Source organism: Nothoprocta perdicaria, unplaced genomic scaffold (assembly GCF_003342845.1).
Source record: "Nothoprocta perdicaria isolate Ctin4 unplaced genomic scaffold, notPer1 scaffold_8, whole genome shotgun sequence".
In the NCBI taxonomy this organism is placed as follows: Eukaryota; Metazoa; Chordata; class Aves; order Tinamiformes; family Tinamidae; genus Nothoprocta; species Nothoprocta perdicaria.
The window spans coordinates 6,048,236-6,064,498 of record NW_020456087.1 but is presented as its reverse complement, the minus strand read 5'-3'; the positions used below and the strand labels follow the sequence as shown (position 1 = coordinate 6,064,498).

At 43.5% G+C, this 16,263-nt stretch overlaps 1 protein-coding gene and 1 pseudogene across 1 annotated transcript in view; one reads left to right on the top strand and one right to left on the bottom strand.

Annotated features, from left to right (window-relative positions):
* Window positions 1–16,263, bottom strand: part of NPAS3 (neuronal PAS domain protein 3) — a 542,948-nt gene that overhangs the window by 474,866 nt on the left and 51,819 nt on the right. The window lies entirely within an intron of this gene.
* LOC112957974 lies at window positions 8,423–10,409 on the top strand (annotated as a pseudogene).

Genomic DNA, 16,263 nt, shown 5'->3' with positions numbered 1-16,263 from the left:
TGTTGATATATTTGAAGTTTTTCTTGTTACTCTTAACATCCCGTGCCAGATTTAATCCCAATTGCGCCTTAGCTTTCCTTGTTGCATCCCTGCATTCCCTGACAACGTTCCGGTATTTATCCCAAGGGGCCTGTCCTTTTTTCCACATTCTATATATTGCTTTCTTCTGCTGCAGTTTTGTCAGGAGCTCTCTGCTCATCCATGCAGGTCTCCTGCCCCCWCTGCCTGACTTCCTAYGCACAGGGATGCGCTGCTGCTGGGCATGGAGGAAATGCCGCTTGAAAACTAACCAGCTTTCCTGGGCCCCTCTTCCTTCCAGAGTCCTAGCCCATGGGATCTTTCCCAGCAGGTCTCTGAAGAGGCTAAAGTTGGCCCTCCTGAAGTCCAGCGTGGCAAGGCTACTTACTGCCCTGCCTCCTCCTCGYTGGATCCTGAACTCYWCCAGCTCGTGRTCACTGCAGCCAAGGTTACCCCCCACCTTCACATCTCCAACAAGGCCCTCTCTGTTTGTTAGTACGAGGKCCAGCAGCTCACCTCTCSTCGTCGGCTCCTCCACAACCTGCGTCAAAAAGCTGTCATCGACGCACTGCAGAAACCTCCAGGACCGTTTGTGCCTCGCTGTGCCATCTCTCCAGCTGATGTCAGGGAAGTTAAAGTCCCCCAWGAGAACCRGGGCCTGCGACCATGAGGCAACTTCCAGCTGCCTGTAGAAGGCCTCATCAACCACCTCCTCCTGGTCAGGTGGCCTGTAGCAGACACCCACCACAGTGTCTCCCACRTTGGCCTRMCCTYTARCCCTYACCCACAAGCTCTCCACCCYCTCATCATCCACTCCCAGGTTGAGCTCCATGCATTCCAGTTGCTCTCTCACATACAGAGCAACTCCACCACCTCGCCTTCCCAGCCTGTCCTTCCTAAGGAGCACATAGCCCTCCATAACAGCACTCCAGTCGKTCGAGCTATCCCACCAGGTTTCTGTGATTCCTGTGAGATCATGGTGCTGGGACCGCACACAGATCTCCAGTTCGTTTTGCTTATTCCCCATGCTTCGTGTATTGGTGTATAAGCATTTCAGGCAGGTAATCGAGGCTGAACTTTTCCCAGGAGSCATGAGAGAGGATCCTCTATAATCATGCCCTAGCCGTACTTCCCCACCACCATAGGCCTGTTGCATATCCATTGGCTTAGGTTTTACAGGATTGATTCCCCAGTCCATATGACACTCCCCCTCCCCCTCCCTGCTTAGTTTAAAGCTCTCCTAACGAGATTGGCCAGCCTTTTGGCAAATACCCGCCTGCCCTTCTTGGTGAGGTGGTTTCCACCATGCTCCACTAGCCGGTGGTCGTCAAACAGAGTCCTATGGTCATAGAAGCCAAAACCCTGTTGCCAACACCAGCGGCGCAGCCAGTTGTTGATTTCACCTATCCGTTTTCTCCTACTTGAATCCATCCCCCTCATTGGAAGGATGGAGGAGAACACYACCTGGGCTCCCACCTCTTTTACAGCCRCCCCTAGGGCTCTGTAATCTTGCTTTATTTTGGCARGTTTCCCCATGGCATCATTAGCACCCACGTGAAAAATAAGCAGGGGACAGTAGTCAGTGCCTCGGAGTAACCGAGGAAGCCTCTTTGTAACGTCCCTTATTCGAGCCCCTGGTAAGCAGCAGACCTCCCTGGATAAGGGGTCGGGCCTGCAGAAGGGCGCCTCCGTATACAATTGAGTACGTATCAAGAAAATGATGGCTACAGTAAACATAATATCATCCTGGAAATTTGCAAGTCTTTGTGGGAACATAACGATACATCCATTGGATTATATCACTTGCAGATCAAAGCCAAAGAATTTGAAGGGCATTAAACTGCATAAACTCAGCCTAGCAATAAAGTTAAACTGCAGCTACTTTCACAGTGGAGGCATGTACAATATACTTTTCTATTCATTTCAATACCTTGTATTATACTACTATTCTGACTTTTTTTTCTGTGCGTGTTATTCATCTGGACAAGAACTCTTTTCACGAAGAATAACAGAAAGTATGGGATTTATTGCTATAATGAAGTTCTTTCAAATCTCTGTTTTCTCTCTCTAAAGGACAGGAGGATAGGCGTTCATCTCATCAGGCAGCTTATTAGGATTAGCACTGAATAAGACACCACAGAATGTCAAGCCTATCAGTTACTAAACATGCATCATACAAACTTTGTCTTTGCGAGAACCTCTGCTCTGCATTTGTCATCCACCTGAATAATTAACAAGTACATGCTGCCTGCCAGCAGCTTAGGGAATTAATTTTCCCAGATTAAATGCAGATCACGTCTGTAAAAATCTCAGACCACACACATACTGTACTACTACCTTTCAAACATTAAAGGCAAAGAAATAAGTTTTATTATGATGGCAATTGAGTCAGACCTAAAACTTAATGATTATGAAGTCATACCTGTAATACGTATAAAGTGGTTGGCGGGATTTTTACACCCAACTAACACAATAAGTCGATGTCTTTTTGTTAACAATAAGCTATTTAAAATCTTCTTTCAAACATGCTACAATTGCTCCACACTTTATTGCATTTCCAAAATAGTTATATATTCTCAGGGAAATGCTAACATCTCCTAAAAATCCCAACTTTTTTTCTTTTTTTTTTTTTTTTTTGGGGGGGGGGGGGTGTATTTGCCATAGGCTCTTTAAAAATAAAGATCTTAACTATAGTATGCAACAGCATGTATATTGAAGCCAAGGATTTCAGGATGAAATACAGTACCTCACTTGTGCAGACACTCTGTGACCTGAGATAACACATGCCACAAATCAGAAGGCAGTTGGAGATTATGTTGTGTTTGCAATGAAAAATATGACAGATTAATGAAAAAGATAATGAAAAATACCCATTTATATTGCTCTTGATGAAAAACTTAATTGCAATCTGATTTGATATGATTTATCTTAGAACGTCATCAGGAATAATTATCTCTAATCAAAGAATCTGAGCTGCCAAAGGATTGAGACTTGTACCTTCCAGGAATCTCCTTCTGGACTACCAGTCCTTCACAAYACACTAATGGCTCAGCTACAAGACTACTTAATACGACCTTTTGCTATGAGTCTCTGCTACTTCATTACCTAATGAGAAGAGGCATCTAAAAAGAACTTAAAGATTCCCAGAAGGAAATCTGCAAGCATTCCAAGAATTCCTCTCCCAAATACAAAGGACATAAAACAGAAAGCACATAAACACCATGTTGAATGCTATTTAGGGTGCAAATGAGTATAATATAAGAATCTGAAATACCCACATTCACTTCCATCTAGCTACACAAGTTTCACATATGTAACCCTAAAACGGAAAACCTGAAGAGTCTTTCAGGATTTTCTGTATACAGCAGTCACAGTAAAGGTACTTCATACATATCATACATATCATGTTTTGGGCAACAAGCTTTCTCTGAACGAGGAGCATCACTTTAGTGAGGCAGAAAATCCTAATTTCACTATTCTGTCCTGGGAGGTTCAAGCATTTCTACAGTGAAACAAGTCCTCATAAGCTTCTTGATTTCATTAATATCATCTCTGATTTGTCCTCCCTATTAAACTTCTAGGATTTACACAAAACTGGCCAGCTGTGCATCATCTATTTGCAGGTGGATACCACCACCATAATGGCAGCTTCCTTTCGGTTAAGGACATTGTGTTGAAGTAGTACTGAACATTACATGATGYGTTTCCCACAGTTTTCACAAGTTTGTCATATTATAATACTATACTGTCTGTTTGATACATAAAATAAGGCTGCATAAAGTAAGACTTGAAATCTACGGCTCCAAAAATCTTTCCACTACAATGAAGTTACTATCAACAGAAAGTGATTACCATTCTTGTGACCTACATTAAAAACTGCCAACTTAATATGAACGAATTACCAGTTAATCATCAGAGTAAACAAAAATCTATTAAAAATTGTATTGAAGTGCAGTACTTACTACATTGCTAAACATTAATGCAATCATCTACACAAAAATCATTATCTTTTTTGTTCTTTGCTCATTAATAATCACCCTCAGAAATAAATATTTTGCATAAAATTATCATATTCATTTATACGTCCCATTTTTAAAGAACAGATTTTTGATCTCTAATATTAGAGCACATATTTTACCCTGGGAACTGACTGAATGTAGTGACAAGTTTTTTAAATCCATGCTGTCCGTGTTCAGTATTTTTCTCCTGTTATTGAAATTTAAATTGAAAAGGCTTGGTATTGTCCACAGCAGAGAAGTGGTTCTAACCACAGTATGCCTATCACTGGCAAACTAAAATTGAGGCCCTGCCCTTAGCCCTGGGGCTTAATCTCTGGGTAATGCTGGAAATGTTGTTCCATGCATGGATTAGCAAATTAAAAGAAGTTACAAACCTCTGCTGTGACTTGTCCTACTCCTGCAGTCCCTAAATCATCATCCATCGTTACAGCTCTAGATGTAGCTGTTTAGAAAAGACACAGCAGGAAGCAGCAAACGGGGTGTTTAGCTACAAAGTACAACTACTTTTGCTGAAAAAATCAGCAACAGCAGCAGCACACATGCACTAACATTTAATTTAGAATTAATAGGTAATATTAACAACTAATAGCCTGTTTCTTCCTATGGAAGTAATTCTTTTTACCTCATTTTGAAAAATAAAGATAAATATCAAACTACATCTGGAAATTCACTCAAGGATTATTTAATAGCAAATGAATCGGAATCTTTTTTTCCAGTAGTGCTAAAAAGGTCTATTTCAGTTGAAATTTCTTGCAGTTTTGTTTACATTATAGCATTTTAATGCAACATTTAAACTGCTTAGCATTTTATATTGCACAATAAAGTAGCAGCGCGTATGCTTTTATTAAAACTGATACTTATGGGAACTTGATCTGAGAATAGATGCAGCTATACTACATACCTATTATAGGCAAACATCTATTTAAACCTGTGACACATACTCCTTTCTTATAGAACTTTTTTTTAAAAAATATTTTAAATAAGAAAAAACAGCAATTCATTAAATAATATCCTCTAAAGAGAATAATGCATTTTTATCTTAACAAATAGTAGAGCACCAAATAAAGGACTAATCTTTAGTGGTCACTAAGTATTTGAGGCAGTGAGGATGTTCAGATTGCCTAATCTTTTGCCTCCAGTTTGTTTGCTAGGGAGGACGCATATAGAACGTGTAAAGCTAGCCCAGTTCTCCTGGGACACTGACTGTAAATCCTTTTTCACTTGTACTTCTAGAAACACAAATTTCTTATTTCCAGGGAAATTTGTTAATACTATTTTATTCACTTTTCAACTTGTGTCAGAAGGCATTAAGTGCTTACAGTTATTTCAAAATTGTTCTGTARGAAAAACACCACGCGCTTCTGGCTCTGCTCTTTTCTCTCTCCTTCAGAAATTCAAGCCCAGCAGCACTACACGCTATGTGGCACGTACCTAGCACCCAGCCCACGTTTGAGGCATGTGAAACACCAGTATCATGCGAAACACCACTATCATCTTGTCGTCATTGCCAAACAACAAAATCTGTAGGGAAGGAAACAGATTTCAGCCACAACTGGTGAAATACCCCTGCCATTCTGTTCCCTTGTCTTCGCCCCCATTGAAAAATAAAAATAAAAAAATAACAATTAAAAAACAGCTAACATTACAGAGCAAATGGACACAAGWCTGGTCTGGAAGTATTGAGAGCCCGACAGGAACGGGGTCTTTTCATTAGCAGCGCAGCCTCGCAGCTCGCRTATGAGAACGCAGCTTAGCTTTTGGTTGCTGTGGTGGGAGAGGGTAGGGGAAGGCAATGGAAAGGGGCAATCCCACCAGCTGAGGACAGGGGCATCGCCTTCCATTTCCTCACACTAAGGAAAAGGAGCTCCTCAGAAGCTCATAGAAGGGCTAGTTTATGTTCAAGATAGACACACACAAGCAATTACATATAAATGCCATAAGGAAAAAACGATTCTCTGCAGGATGGAAAACTGTACGTGCTTTGGCTTCTCCAGAACAATTAGATTTTGAGCACTGGTTTTAAACAGTCATCACAGTGAAAGAGTTCTCTCACTGGAAAAAAAAACCAACATACAGAGTTTTCCCCCTCTCCTCTAGCTCCAAGGAGACAAAAACAGACAGGCTGGTGGCAAAGTTTAAGCAACTAGTGCAGCAAACTAACGTAACTCAACCAGGATTATAACCTCTCCAGTCTTTCTGCTCATGAAACCAAGTTCTCCCCCCTCCCTATACCAACTTATGCAAAAAACACGTAGTATCCTCTGGAGCATCTTTCCATTAACAGCCCAAGCCTGGTCGACAGTGCTASAAATGCCTTTGCAAAGCAGACCTGGTCCAACAAGCACCCAGTTTCTCCACTCCATTACACAATTGTGCTTTGTGCCTAACCCACAGGAACCACTTCAGGATCACAAGATAACTCAGCATCCCAGTCCGAAACTCAGTCACTGATTTTCTTTCTAAGAATAGTCCAGCAAGGGTCCCAATTTGTGAGACTTGTGGTGCTGGTTTGGCAATATTGACATCTTTCCACTAAGAAGGTGAGTGGGACCACCACTCATTTTACACAGGCCATCCAGGAGCCACTAGATAATAATGACTTTCATTTTCCACCCACCCGGGCTACATTCAAACTGGTGACCTAGAGGTGAAGGTCCCTGTATCCCATTACCAGACCTCGAGCCACTTAGCATCCTTGTGCAGTAGGTTTTTCCATGCATCACAGATGTCAGACACAGCAAAACCTGTCTATGTTTGAAATCTGTTCTGAAGTTCATGGGCAAATTTGCTTGATGGGTAAAATACATAAATTTTTAAATTTACACAAATTTGCATATACTAATTTGTCTGAATATTTTTCAATCAATATAAACACCTGCACAAGAGGGCAGATAAATAATTTTGCTATAAAACCAGAAATCACTTGTTTCTATGAACCAAAATTATTGGAATTACTACATCTCATGTCTCTGCATGCTACCASTAAAAAAAGTCAAGTACCAGCAAGAATTTGAGAAAGTGCTTACAGAATGTTCAAACAATATTAGCAATTTTACCAAACTATTACAGCATATCTGTTTTTAATACATGAAAAGCAGAGTTAAATGTAAATGTTAAATGTTTAAGATTTATTTCTATATTCACATACAATGTGTTTTCTGTTTGCTAGTGCTAGTCTTTAATACACAGTTTAAGATACTAAGAACTGTAGAACTGTAAATTACCTTRTGTGTTAAATATGCCAAGTAGCACAGAAGTGTTAATTAATGTATTATTAAAGTAGTTTTTAGGAGAAGTGAAGAGATATTTTAACAACATGGGTTTAAACCATGAGTAAATGTAATGCATTTGCAATGAGTTTCACAATTTACTAAAAATCATCTTATATAAAATAATATAAAAGACTATTTAAAAAATACAGTATGCTAAGCTAAAAATACTTTATATGTAACATTCAACCTTGAATTAMTCAGATAAAGATGAAAGTGCAGAATTTTGTCAACAGTGTTTCTTACTTAACKCACTCGGTTATGCCTTTCAGCTTGCTATATTTTATATGAAAGATATCTTAGAATAATAGAATGCCCAAGGTTAGAAGGGACCTCAGAGGTCATCGAGTCCAACCCCCCTGCACACGCAGGGTCACCTAGAGCATGTGGCACAGCGCTGCATCCAAGCGGGTTTTAAAGATCTCCAAAGAAGGAGACTCCACAACCTCTCTGGGCAGCCTGTTCCAGTGCTTTGTCACCCTGACAGTGAAGAAATGCTTCCTTGTGGAACTTCCAATGCTTCAGTTTGAAGCCATTTCCTCTAGTCCTATCACTGGCCACCACTGAAAAGAGGCCGGCCCCCTCCTCCTCCCTCCTTCCCTTGAGGTATTTATACACACTGATCAGGTCCCCCCTCAGCCTCCTCTTCTCCAGGCTGAACAGACCCAGCTCTCTCAGCCTTTGCTCATACGGCAGATGTTCCAGGCCTCTGATCATCCTGGTAGCCCTGCRCTGGACTCTCTCCAGCAGCTCCACATCCCTCTTGTACTGGGGGCAGTACTCCAGATGGGTACTGGAGTACTGGACACAGTACTCCAGGTGTGGCCTCACCAGGGCTGAGTAGAGGGGGAKGATCACTTCCCTYGACCTGCTGGAGACGCTTTTCTTAATGCGCCCCAGGATCCCGTTGGCCTTCTTGGCCACCAGGGCACACTGCTGCCTCATGGTCAACTTGTTGTCCACCATGACACCCAGGTCCCTCTCTGCGGGACTGCTCTCCAGCAGGTCCACCCCTAATCTGTCCTGGYGTCCAGGGTTATTCCTCCCCAAGTGCAGGACCCTGCACTTGCCCSTGTTGAACCTCATATGGGGAGCGCTGAGGAGGGAGGCGAGAAAATGGCGTCGACGGATTATTGTACCTATAGCCAAGCTGCGGCCCAGGAGGGCTACAGCACCTACGCACCTCAGCCAGTGCAGGGATACGCACAGACCACCCAGACTTATGGGCAGCAGAGCCACGGGTCGTACGGGCAGCCCRCTGTGAGCTACACGCAGCCCCAGACGAGCAGCACGTACGGGCAGAGCGCGTATGCCACCTCCTACGGGCAGCCTCCCGCCGGTTACAGTGCGCCGGCGGCCCCCCCCCRGCCTACAGTCAGCCCGTGCAGGGCTACGGCACGGCCAGCTATGACACTACGGTTTACACCACCCAGGCCTCGTATGCAGCGCCGTCCACCTACGGCAGCCAGCCTGCCTACCCCAGCTACAGGCAGCCGCCGGCTGCCGCGGCGCCTGCCAGACCCCAGGATGGCAGCAAACCAGCAGAGAGGAGCCAGCCCACRTTGAGTACAACGGGCTACAGACAGCCCAGGCTGGGCTATGGCCAGAGTAACGACAGTTATCCTSAGGTGCCTGCCAGTTACCCTATGCARCCGGTCAYGGCGCCTCCATCCTATCCTCCTACCAGCTACTCCTCCATGCAGCCAAGCAATTACGATCAGAGCACTTACTCCCAGCAGAGTAGCTATGGGCATCAGGGCAGCTACGGGCCACAGAGCAACTATGGCCAACAGAGCAGCTACGGGCAGCAGCCTCCATCAACTAGTTATCCGCCCCCGACCGGCTCCTACGGCCAGGCACCAAGCCAGTACAGCCAGCCAAGCAGCAGTTACGGTCAGCAGAGTTCGTTCCATCAGGACCATCCCAGCAGCATGAGTGCCTATGGACAGGAATCCGGAGGCTTTCCAGGCCCAGGAGAGAACTGGAACATGAGCGGCCCTGATAACCGGGGCAGGGGAAGAGGGAGATATGATCGCGGAGGCATGAGCAGAGGTGGGCGGGGAGGAGGACGTGGTGGAAGGGACGCTGGAGAGCAAGTTAGCTTCAGTAAGCCTGGTGGACACATGGAAGAAGGACCAGACCTTGATTTAGGCCCTCCTATGGAGCCAGACGAGGACTCGGACAACAGTTCCGTTTACGTGCAGGGACTCAATGACAACGTCACCCCAGAGGATGTCGCAGACTTCTTCAAGCAGTGCGGAGTTGTCAAGATGAACAAGAGGACTGGGCAGCCTATGATACACCTGTACATYGACAAGGAGACAGGCAAGCCCAAAGGAGATGCCACCGTGTGCTATGATGACCCATCCACTGCCAAAACAGCCGTAGATTGGTTTGATGGGAAGGATTTCCAGGAGAGCAAGATCAAGGTGACTCTGACACGGAAGAAAGGCCCCCTGAACAGCGTGCGGGGAGGGATGCCGCCATGTGAGCCACGCAGGATGCCGCCCCTGCTGCGCCCAGGTCCCGGTGGTCCTGGCCATCCCGGCGGTCTGAGGGGGTCCATGGGCCGGATGGGAGACAGAGGCRGAGACAGGGGYGGCTTCTCCTCAAGAGGACCACGGGGATCCAGAAGAAATCCCTCCAGCGGGAGGGAGCATGCAGCACCGCACCGGGGACTGGCAGTGTCCCAATCCGGGCTGTGGAAACCAGAACTTCACCTGGAGAACAGAGTGTAACTAGTGCAAGGCTCCAAAACCCAAAGGGTTCCTGCCACCCCCTTTCCCCCTGCCAGGTGGGGAGCGTGGTAGAGGTAGCCCYGGGGGCATGAGAGGYRGCAGAGGCGATGGCCTCATGGACTKYGGGGGACCCGGCGGCATGTTCCGAGGTGGCCGCGGCAGCGACAGAGGCAACTTCCGCGAGGGCCGGGGTATGGACCGAGGCAGATACGGAGGAGGAGGGCGGTGAGGAGGACGACCCGGCGGCCCTCCCGGGCCCTTCCTGGAGCAGATGGGAGGCGGAGGCCGAGGCGGAAGGCGCGGAGGACCAGGAAAAAATGGACAAGGGGGAGCACCGCCAGGAGCGCCGAGACCGGCCCTACTAGAGCTGCAGCCGCCCAGCGCCATTTACTACCAGATTTATTTTTTAAACCATAAAACGTTTTAAATTTATAATTCTATGTTTATAATGTGGGCCACAACATTATGATTATTCCTTGTCTGTAGTTTAGTATTTTTCACCATTTGTGGAGAAACATTAAAAGCAAGTTCAACGGTTGTTCAACCGAAGATGGTTGCTTGACTAAGCCCCCGCGGCCCCCTGTTGTGAGCTTGCTGGTATCGCTGGGCGCAGAACCCCAGAGGCGCTGGCTAACTGTTACGATGTTAAGATGTTAATATCTTGTTAAAACAACTGTTGAAGGTAAGTCATGTCATATCAACCACACACCATACCCTATAGGAGCTCAAATATTCTCAAGTCTATGTTAATATAATCCTGCCACACAATTCAGCKAAGAAAAAATAGCAGTTTTGCAGTGACATGTAAGACTGCGTAAATACTGTATTATCTGTATGTCTTCAAGAAATGAGGCAAAGCCATAGCAAGGATTATACTGAATCAATTTAGAAAGGTAAATATTGTTAACAAGCACCATAAAAGAGCCTAGGAGATGATTCTAATCTCTATTTATCAACCAACAACAAGGCTGCACTCCTCTGTGCTACTTCCAACAATATATCTATAGGACAACAGTAGTTTCTGGCTCAAGAGAGCAATGCAACCTCTCAACAAGAGTTTTGCTGCTTTCTAATTTACTATGGAATACACCCTGTGCTTCACAATCTTTTCAAAAGGGTTTTTAAAGAAAATGCATGTGGCTTTTTGCCCACTTTTGATCATGGTTTGCTCCGGTTACAAAGGCTAAGCATAACCACTCCGGATGTCCAAAAATCTTTTTTGAAATATTTCCTATGGAGATATAAAGTGCTGTTTATTGTAGAATTTGGAACCTCAAAAAGCAGCACACTTTTACAGTCATTTAGCTGCTGGAAAAATAGGAGATCAGTGGCTCTACTTGAGCTTCTGGAGTTTATGAGTCCTTTGCCACTCTATGACACCTAAAACGGATTGGAAACCTCTTTGTTACAAAGGACTGCAAGGTAGAGACACAAACTGTAATGCAGATGCTTAAGAATTTTAGTAAGCTAGTCAAGTGTGGGTTCCTGCCAAGAAAGTCTGATTTTGTTTATCGTTTGGGCTAGACCCCAAACCACTTTTTTTTTAAATTAAGAAAAAAAAGCTAAACAACAAAAACTTGGCAGAGTCAATTCTCCTGTTTAACCAGGCCACTCAGCGAGCTGACATTCAGCTTTTAGACTGTATTTTTCAAAATATTTTCTCTTTACTGACAGAAGCTGCTATAAAAAAAAAATTGTCTCAGCATCCAGCTGGTGATTGACAGCCAGGCCAGAGAGACTGCAGTAGGCTTAAGCAAGGGAAAGGAGCATTAGTAGTGGCACAGTGCTAAAATAATAGTACGAGCTTTATAAGCAGTGATAGGGAGAGATAAAAGCATGTTCAGGACATTTTTGAGACAAAAGAATAAAAGGACACTCTAACGAAGCAATAACAGGCATGACATTAAAAGGAAATTCCAGCATCACAAAACAGAAAAATAGGGAAGAAAAAAAGAAACAACAAAAATGGTTAAGACAACTATCTTGCTTTTCTAAAATGTCTCGGTGGTAATCTCTAGATCTGAAGATCTCTAGATCTGAAAATCTTCTGTATCTTTTACCAGAATCCTAAACACTGAAGTCATAAAAAGTTTTGTTTTCCCTGTCTTTGTTTCTCTTAGATTCCAATATAAAAATACATGATTTCATTAATTTAAAAGACTATTACTTGATCCCAGTTCCTAACTGAAGTTTTACCAAAATTCTGATAAATTCAACCAATACTCAACTGTGAGTACTAAACAATAAAAATAAGCTAAGTGTTTAAATCTAGTTTACATCGAGGATTAGAGTTGGATGAAATTTGAACATTTCTACCATTTAAAAGGCTTGTCACTGTGGTCCTATAGATGAAAAAATTGTACTGCATAATTATGAAATCTTGCCACAAAAGAAGCATGACAGATGTAAAATAAAACACAAGATTTATGACCAGAGTATGCGTACTGGAGTAACTTAAATTTCTACTGGTGTTTCCATGTATTTCACCTATATCTGCAATCTATAACAGTATCATCTACTAGTGAATTCAGACTTGTTAAATATCTGTGTTTTCTAGCAGGACACGGAGCTTTAAGTCCCTTCTTTCTTTCTTTCCCAGAAATGTTAACTGCCCACTATTACATCCACCTACAGTCAGCACATGCTCAACCTATCTGACTAAAAAATCCRTAAAACCTGACTGTTAGGCTGGTACACAATAGCTCTTAGACCAGAACATAATGCTAACAGCCTTGCAAGCCTCCTTTCCACTTATCCAGCTGCTGTGTCCGGGTTTCCCCACATCTGTGAGCTTTTAAGGCTCTTGTAGTCCTAGCAAACTATGGCACTAGTTTTCTCAATTTCCCTGGCACAGTTCCTAGGCATGGGCTTTCCTGGTTATCCCTCCACAACAGCCTGCTTTATTCCCTGGAGACCAAGGCTGCCCTTGTTCTCAGGCCTCAAGAGCATAAGCAAAGAGCTCTAACCCCTGTGGATTGGAGCTCACCCTTCATGGTATGTAAAAGCTGAAGGAGGAGATCAACAGGCTTTCCTAAGGGGTTCAAAATACATGCACCCTTCACTTTTGCCAGCATACAAAGCTACAGGTATTTGTACACAACTTTTCTACAGTTTTCCCATCACTTATGAGGTTTGTTGGGGCTTTGATTCCAAAGCTCCCCGCTCCTTCCAGGAACCTTTTCCCTTTCCCCACTGCAGGAGGCAGCCTCTGCCTGGGCCCTTCTCTTCAGCCTCCTTTCTGCTGCCTCTGCTGACTTTCAGCCAAACAGGGACCCTGCTCCCCTCTTCCGGCACCTCAAACTCCATTTCTCTCCATACTGCTCTTCTCAAGGCCATTGAGCAATTCTCCCAGGCTCTAGAATTTTAAAGCCTTAACAATTAAATRAGACTTAGAATGTGCCAAATATACAAATATCCTTCCACCCAAAACATTCCTTTGATCTTTATGCTACAGTTATTTTAGAGAAATTTATTTTACACTGTCTTAAGTTATACTGATAGATGGTCACAAGTAGAAAATGCTTTCATCCCAAATAGGTGAACTCAATGGGAGCAAATGCAAAGGGGCTTGCACTGAAAGACAACAACAGCTACTTTTGATAAAGACCTACATATCTCAAGAAAGATAGCTCTTATACTGAGTTTTATATAAATCAAATCYTCCTCACACAATGTGGGAAAACAATTTCTGAAAAAAAAGCTGTCCGATTACTGTGGTACAAACTGAAAACCAGAAATATGGCCAGTGCTTTGGAAACAAATGGAATTTTTGTCAAACCACTTTTCATTTTCATGCAATGCTAGTGAGTGAGAAGAGCAGTTTGTTGTGTTTTTAAGGACATAGGAAACTTAATATTAAAAAAAACTGTTGAATGTATCCAGATTTTTTTCTAAATGGTTCTTGAAAGAAGATGGGAATATAGGTAAGGCTTTTTTAAAAGAAAAAGGCTCAAAAGTCATGCACTGGTCACTTGTAAAATCCAATATCGTGTAGTAAAATACATTAAACAATCCTCTAGTATATATGCAAGTCAGGGTTTTCTTTATTTTTCACTTAACTAACGCTAGGCTAAAGAAAAAAAGAAAAAAGAGAGAAAGCATAATTATTTTCATTCTCAGTTTCTAGTATTCCTGAATCCCTTGCATCTAGGACCATAATCAYATCACGCATAGCCATTCTCCAGATAGCTCCCCAGTTCATTTTATCTACCTGGTTTTCCAGACAGACACTGCTTGTGCTGCCATCTGGAATGCATCCTGGGCACTCCACACCACCAGCCTCGAGCCAGGGGAAGCCAAGCACATTAGTGAAAGCGATGGGCACACTAAAAACAGCACCAGGCACCGAGCTACCCGAGTCCCTGCAATGGAGCCATGACACCTACACCCTCACTCCACGAAGGGCCACCTTCCTTCCCCGCTTCCTAGGGCTGGGTGTCACGCAATAACCACTGATGAAGGGAGCTATGGGGATATCAGTAACTCAACACAAATATAGGTTAGTGGCGGGGAGACGTTCAATATTCAAACAAAACCAAAGTAGGAGGTGACTAATTTCCTGTTTACAGTTACTATGGCATTTGGTCAAAAACACAGTGCTTTTTTTCCTCTTTATGAGAGCTCACTGCTTCTGTGCAATATGCAGCACCATATTAACTCTGTGCTTTTTCATTCTAATACAAATGTAAAATTTYGTTTAAAAACAGCAATAAAGCACTGATCTTCGGATGCTTTGGATTTGGACCATCCAAGCTGAGTTGCCTTCTCTATCAAAAATATCCACACCTAATAGTCCAAGCAAGCCATCTAACATGGATACACGCACACACAGAGTACAGGGGGTACAAATAGGAGGGTGGTGATAACCCATAGTAAGCAAATATTTATTTACTTGGAGATTTAGAAACCAGATTTAGATAAACATGTGGAAAACATAAGACAATATGCCAATGTTAACCCAGATAGAGTTCCATCCCCAAGTTAATTTTAATACATTTCCCACAACCACCTCTTGTGGAACATGGACGAGCAAACAGAAGAGCCTTATCCCACACGTCCAGAGGGACAGCACCTGGGACCTACTGACAGTGCTCCAAACAGTTCAACAGTTCAGTGCTCCAAACTTTCAAAAGAAAACCAGGAATCTGCCATTTGCAGTCTTGAGCACCACTGCTCTGCCTGCAAGACTCTGTATATAAGTGCTGACCAGGGCTGTMCTAGTCACTGATGTCATCTAAAAATGCACTCTATGGAGTACAGAGCCTGTAGAGTGTCTCCTTAAACTCATCAGTTACTGATGAAAGGGAACTTAACCTAAGAAAAGCCAATGTGTTTAAAATGATCTTCAAAATATCTGTGAAAGAAGACCTTTATTCATCTTTCCTATCCATTCTTAAAAGATTCAGCTAAGTGGGGATTTTTCCCTAAATCTGAGAGATCTATTTCTGTTTTTTGGGTTTTTTTTTTTTTCCCCCCCCTCAACCCAATAAGCAGTATCTGGTGCTAACTAGGAAAAAAAAGAAAAAAATAGTTCACAGGCTGGTCAGCTGATGACAACATTGCTTAAGAGCTTAACTCCTCTGAAGTAGGCTCCGAGTTGCAGGGATGCATCAATACAAGCAAAATAAACTTGGAGCATACCAAAAATGCAGAAGAGTTAGTGTGATAAGTGATATTCCAAAATGTGCATCATTCGCTATAGTGACAATGGCAATACTTGATTCATTTTAGACTAAGAGACAGCTTAGGCCTGGAATGGATTTTTTTTTTTTAATAACACCTCAGAAAAGATCAGTTTATAACTTTAAAATACCTATGGGAAAAGGTGAGAAAAAAATATCGACAATGAGTAATGATCTAATGAAGTCGCCTTAACCTCTTTAGTAAACTTAACATTTTGCCTGTTGCACAGTGCTGTGCTCCCCTTAGCTATGAATCTGCCAGCAGTGAACTTCACACCTATTCAGGAGCACTCTTTTATGGCCGATTACCTGACGCTAAGCCTCTTCCAGCGGTTTCAATGGCACAGTTACCATTGACGCTGATGCACAGCCTGGATACGTGCCTGGTACTCCCWGGGGGGGTGTGAATCATAACTGCCTCTGCCTGCCATGCTAGGTCCAGCATGGAACACAGCCATYGGGAGGAATGGAAGGCTTCTGGAAGCACACTGCTATCCCTGGAAGCAAGCAAGCCTGCCGTAACCATAACATGGTCTCT